At 38.5% G+C, this 12,537-nt stretch overlaps 1 protein-coding gene across 2 annotated transcripts in view; it reads right to left on the bottom strand.

Moving 5' to 3' along the window:
* LOC108614409 (uncharacterized) overlaps positions 1 to 11,642 on the bottom strand; it is a 36,000-nt gene extending 24,358 nt beyond the window's left edge. Inside the window, exon 1 of one of the 2 annotated variants that reach the window (XM_089466375.1) lies at positions 10,929 to 11,642. The gene's annotated coding sequence lies outside the window, so the exon portion shown is untranslated. Of the gene's footprint in view, positions 1 to 2,427; positions 2,630 to 10,928 lie in introns of those variants that run through there. The other variant, XM_089466376.1, reaches the window with a different exon arrangement.
* Positions 11,643 to 12,537: the final 895 nt, after the last annotated feature.

Raw genomic sequence — 12,537 nt, 5'->3', positions numbered from 1 at the left:
AGAGTTAACTATCGATTAGGTATCGATATAGCAAGTTTAACTCTTTTGGCCTATTACAATATCTATATTTTATAGTTATTCATAGATATTCAAAGACCTCGTACACCAATCTCTCTGGAGTATTCCTTATATATACCCCTAGAGTATCCACTCTTTTCATTCAGCCCATTTCTACGGCTCCCGCTGATTGAGGCGTGCAAACTCGGCGTTGGCTAAATATGATAATAACAATTTAACGTTTAATCGATGACGAAGGCTGCCATAGAAATGGTGTCACTCGTAAACAAAATGTGGCTGGGCTATTGCATTGGCGATTGATATTGATGTGAATATTGGATTAAGGCGGCGTAACAAGTAGCGAGACGTTGGCCAATATCCTTTTTGCTGCAGTCGAGCCGAGGACAGCGTGTTTCTGTCTCTGGCTTGGTTATTGATAATCTTTGTCAGGGCTTGACGTGCGCCAAGTGGATAACACACGGCGTTGCGTGGCAAGACATGCCGCAAAATATGAGCATGAAAAGTCAGTGCACAATATGGACAAGAAAAGGCGCACAGAGAGAGGGAGGGAGAGAGAGAGAGAGAGAGAGAGAGAGGGAGGGAGAGATAGAGGAACAGTAGATGGCTGGAGGAGTAATGAACTGCGGCTGGCAGACAACGGCAACGGCGGACGCCTTGTTTGTCCATAGCTCGATCGATGCAACGGCCACTGGAGTGTATTAAAAACAAAGTCACAGTGCGTGTATATGATATGATATGATATGATATATGTATATGAGCCTGTGCATGTGTCTGTGTGTCCTGTCTGTGCACAACGTTGTCCTGGCTCTTGTTGCTGCCAAAGTCAATGAACAGCGACAGGGACAACGCCAATGGGACAGGCGGCTCACCAAACACAGATACACACACACACACACGCACACAGAGACAGGCTGACTGCCAGGCAGGACATGCTATCACAGCCGAAGCAGGATATGAAGCCTGTGCAAAAGTTTGCCACAATTAGGATGCTGCTCCTGCTCCTGCTCCTGCTCCAGCTGCAACTCTCAAAGCAATAAAAAAGTTTAAAGTTGCGTTTAAAAATGCATAAATCATTTCATAAATTTAGAGGCGGCCCTCGATGAGCGACAAAAGAAACTTTGATGCAACGTCAAAGCCGACGGCGACGGCGACGCCGACAGCGACAGCGACACGTTTCCGCCATTTTGTTGCTTGCAACTTGTTGCATTTCAAAATGTTGACAGCTTCCAACACTATACGAAATTTCCGCTCTGCCTTGTTGCCTCTCGCCATACCGCTCACTCGGCCAGACTGACATTCAAATGCACATGGGCTGTGTGGCTTTTGCAGCTGTATGTGTGTGTGTGTGTGTGTGTGTGTGTGTGTGTGTGTCTGCGTGTGCGTGTGTCTGACAGTTTTTAGTTAATAATGAAAATTGCGCTAAAAATACAGATATATGGATGTATGTATGTTTGTACATCAAAAATATATTAAAATGGACAGCTATGAAGATCATAATGAAGATCATAATGAGCCGCAGGTGGATAACGAGTCGGCAACGAAAATGCAATACAAAAGCGATTTTCTATATAAATATTTCGTTTTGCCAGCTATTTTTGTGATGCCCCCGCAAAATGCCCACTATTGTTGTTGTTGTTGTTGTTGTTGTTATAACATAGTTCATATATTGTGTATTTATTTTAGATTTCGAAATACTTTTATTTATATGTATAGTAGATATCTTGTATAATATATTTATATAAGTTTATATATTTAATAATTTAATAATAAATTTCAATACTCAATTAATTTGATTAGCTCAAGTTGTTGAAGTATGAAACACAATTATATCGCAGCAGACGAAGATGCTTGGCTTGACATTAATTGCTTAAATTGCAACCAAAATAAACAGAAACCTAATTGAAATAGTCAGCAGAGAAAATATGATGTGCAAACATATATGTATTTATTATATATGTACATTAAAATAAAAGTGAATATTATACAAAGGAAATGTCTATTATAGGCAACATTTTTGTTTAAATTGCATTTAAATGCAATTTAAAAATATATTAAATTAGGTTGAATTTTATTTAACTAAAATAAACACAGCTTCTTCTTATTCTGTTCAGCCTTAGCCTTACGACATGTTAGCCTAATTAAGTTTTGATTGGAAATAATATATGAAATATTTTACTAAATAGTTCTACAACCAATTAATAATACAATTTTAAATTGAAAACTATTTATAATATTCAATTACTGTAGCTAAAAGTTTACTTATAATACATAGTTATTCATTAATATATTTTGATTTGTATGATATACAAATGTATACAAATTGCATAAATATTTCAATACACTAACAAGTAGGCTAGTATTTGCTTTAAGTATTTCCTTTAAGTATTTCCTTTAAGTACTTCCTCATACCATTTCTTCTTAGTATTTCTTCTTAATATTCCTTCCAAGCATTCCCGGTAAGCATTTCCTCCAAATATTTCCTTAAAGTCTTCTCACGCTTCACTTCACTTTACTGCACTGCACAACTGACCCCCACAAGGCCTGGCTGACTGAAGAGATGCTGCAGCTGCTGCCCTTTATATAGGACGACTATCACCCGAACATTAGTCGCGCTCAAATGTTGTGCCCGATGACAGGTAGAGCTCATAGCAGTCGGGCTTTGAGTGACCAATGAGAACACTCTCTTCGGCTTCAAGCAGTCTAGCTTCGTTTTACTCAAATATAAATAGCAAATGAGTGCCAATGCATACATGTAGACAACAGAAATGATCTTCTGTACTTTGTATTCGTCCCTTGCTTATGACAGACAGAGAGAGAGAGAGAGAGAGAGACTATGAGATAGACAGACATACAAATACATACATATATAGGCAAACAAACTCGCCTAGTTAAATCGGATTACGTTTTACGTTGCTCAAGAATATATAGATCTAGCCTGTAATGAGCTAAACTGGCATCTCTTCTCCCACTCTTTCTCTCTCTCTAATATCTGTTCTAGATCCAGTTTGCGCTGCCTTTAACATCTTCAAGGACGCTTTATCACGCTATGCCAGGGCTTTAGCAATTGTCGAACAAATGTTGCTGCCGCTAAGTGGTTTTATTTTAAATCTTTCACGTACGCAAAAAAACGTTTGCCCCGCCTACTGCCTCCCACCCTTCGATGCCAACTGGCGCTCAGCTACTACGCCTCGGCTGCCTTATGACAACAAGTTGCTTTTAAAAACTCAACTCAACTGTCGCGAGATTTGGTTTTGTTTTTCAGCTGTTTTGTAAATGTCAGTCTTCATTTGTCAGTGGCACCCGGGCAGGAGTCGGAGCTGCCAGCTCCGCCTCCTCCTCCTCCACAGTTGGCTTAAGTGGCTTCGTTGTCAGACCGAGTTCATTTCTCTCTCTCTCTCTCTCTCCCTCTATATATATATGTATATATAGCTTGAAATATGGCTCGCCAACAAAGTCTCAAGTCTCGCGTCTAGAGCTTAATCTCTGCTTTAACGTTTTGTTGTCCGTGTTATTGATGGACGTTTAAATTGCAATTGAAATTGAAAAAAAACAAGTAAGAACGTTGCAGTCGGGCGTTACCGACTGCGGAATACTCATTCACATCCCATCAACAATTTAGTAGTTAAGTTTCGTTCTAATACTGTAGAATATACAGGTTTTTCCGATTTGCCACGCCCCAACTGGGCGTAGACACCTCATTTTTGGTCAGTTTTTAGAAAGAGATAACGTTACCCTAACTGCAAAGTTTGAATGCTTACCCTAAAAAAATGTGAAAATTACAGGGTATTTTTCGATATGCCACGCCCCTAAAGAGGCGTAAAAATTTTATTTTTGGGGAATCGATAGAGGAGGCTACCAGTAACTCAACTATCCAAATTTGAAGCTTCTAGCTATTATACTTTAGGAGATATAAACTTTTGCGGTTTGCCACGCCCCCTGTGGGCGGACATATATCCGACAAAACTTTTTGGTCTTGGGTGATCAGTCCGAGTATATATACAAAATTTGAGGTCTCTGCCATCAATAGTGTCCAAAATATAGGAGAATTTAAAAAATCACTATATCTTCAGGTCCGATTTGCCACGCCCCCAACGGGCGTAGACTTATAATTTATCTTCAGACTTTATAGAATCATACCATTAGCTGACGTGCAAAATTTCAGCATTCTAGGTTTACAACTTTAGGAGATACAGTTTTATCCGATTTGCCACGCCCCCAATGGGCGTAGATATATCCGCCATAGCTCGTGATCTTGGGTGGTCAACGCGGACCTACATACCAAGTTTCAGCTTTCTAGCTCTTCAACAAACATGATTTCTGGTATATCGGAAAATGCATTTTCCGATTTGCCACGCCCCTAGTGGGCGGATCGGGAAAATTTTAACACTTTATAAATCGGAGATATACACGAGTATGTGTTCCAAATTTCAAGTCTCTAGCTTCAATAGCGCCGAAATAGATTGCGTTCATACGGACAGACGGACAGACGGACAGACGGACGGACGGACAGACGGACAGACGGACAGACGGACAGACGGACGGACAGCAAGACGGACATTGCACAAAACCAATATACTGATTCACTTTCGTGAATGAGTATAAAAATAAAGAAATGAAACGAAAAGAATTCGCTTCGCCTAAGCATGCTATAAATATTTATTATGCACTCTCAAGGACTAATTTTGATTAATTTATCAATCGCTGCTGACTCGTTGCTCTGAGCCTTGACACGAAATGTCAGCCAATGGAATTTATGGCCCCAACGAGCAGCATTTGCAGTTGGTTAGCTAATTATTGGCGTGGGCTCACAGAGTGCCAATCAATAAAAAGTAAATTCGATACAAAGCCTTGGCACAGGAAGCTCAAACACGTAAGCCCACAATAACAATAAGAGCAGCAACAATAATATCAAATAACAACAACAATAACAACAACAACAATAAATAACAAGAACAACAAAATCAGTGAGAGTAAATTTCACGCCAATGCATTGGCAAATCGTTTCCTGACGTAAAAACATCAATCAGATAATAATTTATTTATACATATGCGTTAGACTCGCATTTATGAGCATTTCATATATGTATAGTGCTTTATGCATATACTCTGTTCACAGCGTCTGCATGATGGATATATGCGGTCGATGGAAGCATGGATCTAAGGTCTATAAAGCTATACATCTTCAAGTGAGTGAAGCAGAGAGTGAGAGAAAGAATGAGTGAGGGAGAGAGAATTAGTTAGAGACAGACCAGGAGAGAAAAGCAGATACGACAAATAGGCAGAGTTAGACTCTCAATCTATTATTCTATATTTCATGCACCTCTTTCTCTCTCTTTGTAACGCTCTCTCTCTCCCTCTCTCTCTCTGCCTATCCCTTTCTACCACTAAGAGGTACTGTAAACTGCCTGCCATAATTTCTGTCTCTTTTTCTATCAATTATATATGTGTATTTGGTCAGTCTTTCTCTAGTTTCTCACTTTCTTCTATGATTTTGCCTCTTCCTCTCTCTGTCTAACCTTTTTATTAAAGTTGAATTGAATAATCTGCACTTGCATTGATAATCTGCATTTATAGTCACTTGTTATTAACTTTTTACTACGTACAGAGAATGGCGCAGTGAGTAAGAGCCGCTGGCACAGCTCTCAGCTGAAAGAGCAGAGAATTTGTTATTTATAATTATCGATGCTATGGATTGTAGTGTCTGACAAGTAGTGTATTACGGCAATTCAAATTTTTTCAGCACTTTATGGATTTAAAATTATTTTTCATATGATGGCATAACATTCCACTTCATTTTTAGTATCATTTGTCTTTTAACAAAAACTCACACAAGACAAAGAATGAATGACATTAAATTTCAATTTAATGATGGGTTGCAGCTAACTAATTTCTATTATATTTTTTTTTTATTTTTTCCCCATTCAAAAAAGAGGTCATCGTCTCAATTTGATCGCTTTACAACACTTTTTTATGCAGTCCACTTGCAGCATTTGCATTTTAATTAGAAACCACTTTTGTTTTTCTTTTCCTTTATTTGGTCTATTCGGTCACTTATAGAGAGGTCAAACTGTATCACAAAGGACTGTATTAATGGAGATTAGCCATTATTTTAGCCCAATTCCAATTATCAGCCCTTTTGGGTAATTGGCACAATTTTACAGTTAATGCAAATTGGGCGCATGTGGAAGAAGAGAGGCAAGGAAGGAGCAAAGAAGATAGAAAGAAAGAGAAAGAGAGGGGATAGAAGGATGAGTTGATGAGGAGAAGGGCTAGAGAGGGTTCTTAGAGAGAGGAGTCAGATATAAGGAGGCTGTATAAATGAAAAGTATTGGAGGGGCTGGAGAAGCAATTACCATAGAGCATGACTATATAGAAGTTTGTTCTAAAGAAGAAAACTATATAGAAAAGAATAGCTTTAGAAATATTGAGATGGAGTTATAGAGAAGTGAGAAGATCCATATGTTATCTGTTCTGAAGTCTTATCTCTGTAGATTCAGAAGAGTAATATATATTGATATATATTTATAGAGTAGAGGCTATAGGCTATAAGAGAAGAGATGTTACTGGAGCGTTCTCTAGGGAAGTGCGCTATAAAGAAGTCTCTATGAAAGGGGGTCAGTGGGTGGGCAGCTTGTTTAATTCAAACTGCCAATTTATGGCAATGCACGGCTCATAAATTAGCGAGCAGATCGGCACCTGCGATTCACATTCACAATTGCAATTGTGGCCCAAATGGTTTTGATATGCTTGGAATTTTCCATTTTGCCGTTTTCCGTTTTGAATTCTTTACTTATTTTGATTTTTAATAGCTGCAACGGGTTTTGGCTTTTGGCTTTTGGCTGCCTGTTTAGATGCAAAGTTAATGCGACGGCTGCTTTGATGATGCAGCAAGCAGGTGAGGTCATGTGCGGGGCCAGGTGCAAATGCTGATGGCGATACCGATGCCGATGCCGTAGCCGATGCTGATGCTGATGCTGTAACTGCACAAATATGCGCAGGTAATGCGCTTGAGGCTTTCCACTCAAATCTGTGTGCGTATTAGTTTTTCAAAATTTTCTTTTTCTCTTTTGGGTAATTATAGCGCCCAGCGGGGCGACGATGACAAAGCCGTTGAAATTTTTATATATTATTATTACAGTTCGAAGCAGCGAATCAGCGTGCAAATGCAGCTAACCAGACTAGAGAAAAATATAAATTAGGCGCACATAAATAAACAGGCCACAGCTGCGAGGAAAACTTGACAGGCTAAGTGACAGAGTTGGCATCGAAACTGGAAGGCATATGCTGACCCCGACAATCCAAGGAGAGAAGAAACAAGAAAAAAATACTCACACCCACACACACACACAATGAAACAAAAGGCTGTTTTCGCCATGCTACCAAAAGAAAAACAATTAAAGCGCCATAAAGTTCTGCACGGCCATAAACAATTTCCTAGTTATACAAACTTATAAACGAGTCTATTTATTTGCCCAATCGTCACATTAAAGCACCTGCTGCCGAGGATAACACAGCAGCAGCAGCAGCAACAGCAGAACAATCGAATTTTTAGTTGATTGTACGCTAAGCAAACAAACTGTTTAGCACCTTTCTCAGTGATTCACATAAGTGTAGGTAAGTGGGTGACACATGCGACAGCGAATGGGCAAGCGATAACGAGGGCTGGAGTAGAAGAAAATTATGAGTGAAAATTAAAAAGCGAAAGGGACTTAGGAAAGGAGAGAGATAGAGGTGGAGAGAAAAATAAAAAGAACCAGAAAAAATGGCAAATTTTCAAAAAAGGAAAGAGCGAGAAAATAGGAGAGAGAGGGAAAAAATGTAGAAAGAGACATAAATGATCCTGGAGAGACGAGGTGAGAGAAAAAGAGAATAGATAGAGATAGAAGAGAGAATGGATTATATCTAAATAAAGAAGAGAGGGGATAGAGAGAAAATATCAAAAAGACAAATTGAAGGACAAAGCAATATAAAGTCCGAGTAACGAAACCAGAGAACTATCATGAGATATTAATTCTCTCGATAATAAATTGTTATTTCAATGATATACAGGTATATATACATATCTATATGAGATTTACTTATGAGAATCGCATAGAGAGATCATTTAGAATACATGTTAATTGAAATAACTCAAATGGCAATTGAGCTCCTGTAATACGCTTTGTTGAACCTATAAAGATTTCACCTCCTACGTATATATCTTTCACAACTAATTTGCTCATACGTTTGCACGTCTATTGCTCATAATACTTAAACTATATTAGCGATATACAAATACCATAAAATGGCGATTGCCTGTGGTTAGGCGCCATTGGCGTGCGCCCAATAAGGCGCAATTCGATTTTAATAAACAAGCCGGGAAGAAGGCAGGCTATTTATCAGGCCTAGACGCACTTGGAGGGGTCCTTGTCAGGCAATAACCAAAAACTAATGGTAATAAATGTTGGGATTTTGAGCAATAAAAAATTGCGCCAACTGCGCTGATGGAGGGTGTTTAACAGCTTGTTAACTTGTTAACATGTTTGCTCTCGTTCTATGTGTATGCGTGTGTGTGTGTGTGGGTAAATCAGACAATCGACTGTGAGCCACAAAACAAATAAACACCCTTGAATTGCCCAGCCACAGACGACAAAAATTTGCGGGGCTTTCGCACCAAATGTAATTTAAATTGTGGTTAAAAGTTTTCGCTTGCATTCATTTTCATTTTCCGATACTCTCGTTGCATTGAATCAGCAAATATGTGTAGAGTAATTGACTAATTTGGCCAATTAACAGAAATTTTTATATGATTTTCAGACAGAGTCAACATAAATCTATTTCGGCGGCACTAAGCGCCAGTCAATGAGGCAGATTTATGGCCTCCAAATTCTGCTGGATTGCCAGATGTTTTCGCAGTAATCGGGAAGTCTTCACATGAAAAATATCCAACATCAAATGGAAGAGGTAGAAGAAGAAGAGGCAGAAGCAGCAGCAGCACCAGATGATTATAGACAATTGAATTTATAAACCATTGCTCAAATGCAAATGGGCAGACGGGGCGTATGTGTAACATGCTCAATTTGTATATATATAATTTGGAACTGGTAAACAAGTCGAGAAATTCAAGTTCGAATCTCAGAACTAGTTAACGAGTTGAGCTCTTAGAAATTAGAAATAGATGTAAAAAAAAAAAGGGGGAATCAAATAGACTAAATTTATTGTTGTAGCTAATGAGCATTAGCAAATCATGATATGATTATGGAATCTACAAAATATTGTTGTGATACTATATAATGTTTATTTAGCTGGGGGATAGATATATAATCCAATTTTATTTATTATAAAATAAATTATTATTTCAAATAATAATTCGAAAAAAAAAATAATAATATTCTGAATACAGTTAAATGAGTTTAAAAAAAAAAAATCTTAAAATTTGCAATGAAAAAATAAAACAATAAAATTGTTCAAATATTTATAAATATTAATAAAAGCTCGAATAATAATAGAATAAATAGTTATACAAAAATGGTATAGCAAAATAAGTTTTAGGTAAATCGCAGCTTGAAACTGGAATTTTGATTAAGAGAGTCCAACATCCAAGCCACTTAAATATATAAATATATAAATTTATATAAGAAGAAACAATTTTTTTTTTTTACATGAACAGCTTAGAGCGATTGCAATTGAATTCATAAATATTATGTTGAACAAATTTTGGCACTTTAAATTTGTTAAATTTGTTGTTGTTTATGCTGCACATTGCAAATTGCATTCGCCTATACCGCACAAGCACTCACACACACATAGACAGACTGCAACATTGGAATTTACATTGTTATGTCTTCCATTGTTAGGCGATATACATATAACTATAAATATATAAACATATATATTTATATGTATGTATGTATATCCCTTGCCAATGTCGTCAGTTATTCGCGTTGCGTGTTCCGTCGCCGTGCGCTGCAGTTTAACCGAAAACTTTTTGCCACGTAAATGATTTGTTTTGTCAATTATTTTGTTAGCCTCAACATGCAACAGCAATGGGCTCAAACTAAACCAGCAACAACAACAACAACAACAACAACAGCCGCAAGAACAATGAGAAACAGATTGTGCATGGGTCTGAGAGCTAGAGAGGCGCCTCAGCTGATAAGATCAAAACAAGGCATATACGTACATACTATGTATATATATATATGTAAACTATTCAAATATCAAAGTTTTAATTGTGTGGGCGTGGTCAGGTCGTAAACAATTTCATTTGTGATATGGCAACATAATTGTGGCATGACGGATCAATCGAGCCGTTACAGATACTTATGAAGTGCTCTCCGTCCGTCTACCTATCCCGCCCGTCCGTCTGTTTAAACAACTGCGTCCAGTTGCATAAATATTTATGGCAGCCGAACGCAAATCAAAGCGGCTGCTGATTATTTATCGCTAACGACCAGACGATGGGCTCTTGCCTACGACTACAAAAATGGGGAACTGACGCAATGGAGCACAATACAATAACAATAACAATAACAATAACAAATCCGACATCAACAACAACAACAGCTACAAGCACATGTGCATTGTGGCGTATTTCTCTCAATTAAAATTTTAAAATTAAATTTAATGCACAGTTGTTTAAGCAGAAATCAAATAAATTCAAATACAAATAAAATAAAAATAAATAATAAATAGTGAACTATGCGTTGTCCCTGCCAGAGAGTAAAGAAGAGTCAACAAAAACTGTTCAAATTACTGAACAGGCAATTGAGTGATGGATGAGATTGGCACTGGCAGCCTCAACAACATTTTCCATGCGGCTTTTTTTCTTTAAAAATACTTTTTTTTTTTTAGTTTTTCGCCGGTTTTGTAATTAACATTTGCTGTGGACAATTTTGTTTTTGTTTTCTTTTTGTAGCCTAGGAATTTACCTCTTGTGGCATATCAGCTGTTGGCTTTGGTTGCAAACACACGTTGACTTTTCACACACAGAATTCTGTTGAAATGTTTAACACTTTTTTCATTCAAAATTGTAATTCATTTTACTTGCTTTTTTCTTTTCTTTGCTTAGCTTTTTTCTTGATTTTGGTTGTTGTTTTGGTTTCGCATGGCTGGGCCCAGGCAATTTTCTCAATTCATTGCATAAAATGATTTGCACCAATTGCACATTTCGAACGCAAATCGCGATAACTGAAAATAACACACAGAAAGCAGCTCAAAAATGGCTGAATTCAGAAATTCAAAAATTTTGTGTGTTGCTTGATATGATGGGGCCAAATGGCGTGCGATACTGACGTCCGTGTTAGCGTACAGGCCGTTGCCAACTGATGCGATGTTCGAAACGTTTCGGAAACGGGCGCTGACAAATGCGAGCGCGAAACGAACGACAGGCCGAAGGGCTGCCTGCCTTCGGCTCGCGATGGTGCTCGGCTCGGCTGTGGCCGCTTCGTGTGTAGCTGAAATGCCGGCAAAACAAAATGTAAATAACAGTTTTGTATGTGGATCGGTCGGCAGCAGTGTCGACGATGGTGCGAGAGGTCGGGGGGTCTGAGTGTTTTAGTCAGTTGCCGGCTTTTGGTTTGGGCTTAAGCTTTGGAGCAGATTTGATGCTCTTTGCCGTACGAAACGGCAGCCGATGGAGCGTCAGGTGACGACTAGCCTAACCCAAACCAACCCAAACCAAGCGCAAGGCACGCGTCGGCCCCACCCCCAACACGGCGTTGTGTGCTTTGCGGCTTTTCGGGGTTGCTACTAACACTGCTAGTGTATATATGTGTGTGTATGTATGTGTACACTTCGGCTTGGCCTGCAATTGGCGGGAAACTTTGTGGATGCCATTCATGTTGCCAGCTCATACCTTAGCAACACGTTGGGTAACTTTTGTTTGCTTCGCAACAAATTTGCCCGAAACACATTCACAATTGCCTAGATCATGAAAATGCAAAGTTTTTAATGTTTGCTCTACTTTAAAATTATCGTTTTTAGTATATTTAACATTATTTATGTTATCATTAAATATTGTTTTATTTATTTCCCAAGTGTTTATTACTTTGGCTTGGCAACATTTCGTCCATGTTGCTAGCAGCAAGGGCATTGCTCATGCGCCCTGTTGTCACCTCCTCGTCGATGTTGTATTTATTCTTCGTCTTTTTGGTCTTATTGTGTGTGCTCAGCCACCCATTCTACAGCAAATGCCATGAAACGAGCGACCGCCTAACGCCTCCAAAGTGACAACCTTTCAGTTTTATCGCTATGTGTGTGTGTGTGTGAGTGTGTATGTAAATAATGTAACAGTAAATTAGCGTGTTTGACACACTGAGGGCGTGGCTAAAACGATGCGTGCGCTGGGCAATCTGTTTAACGTTGACTTTTCAACTTTTCAAAGGTTAAACCACATTGATTGCCCCACTCAACGACATTTAAATGCAATTAGCCCAGCTCATGCTCTGAAGGCAATCTATTGCAAGCAGAATCTTCTTCAAGTGATTCAAATATACAAAATAAAAGGGCAAAGAAAACTAGCCAAACGCCAAAGACATT

This window comes from Drosophila arizonae, chromosome 4 (assembly GCF_054131065.1).
Source record: "Drosophila arizonae isolate 15081-1271.41 chromosome 4, UAZ_ARI_1.0, whole genome shotgun sequence".
Lineage (NCBI taxonomy): Eukaryota > Metazoa > Arthropoda > Insecta > Diptera > Drosophilidae > Drosophila > Drosophila arizonae.
The sequence above is the reverse complement of the archived record's forward strand: the minus strand, read 5'-3'. Positions and strand labels throughout refer to the sequence as shown.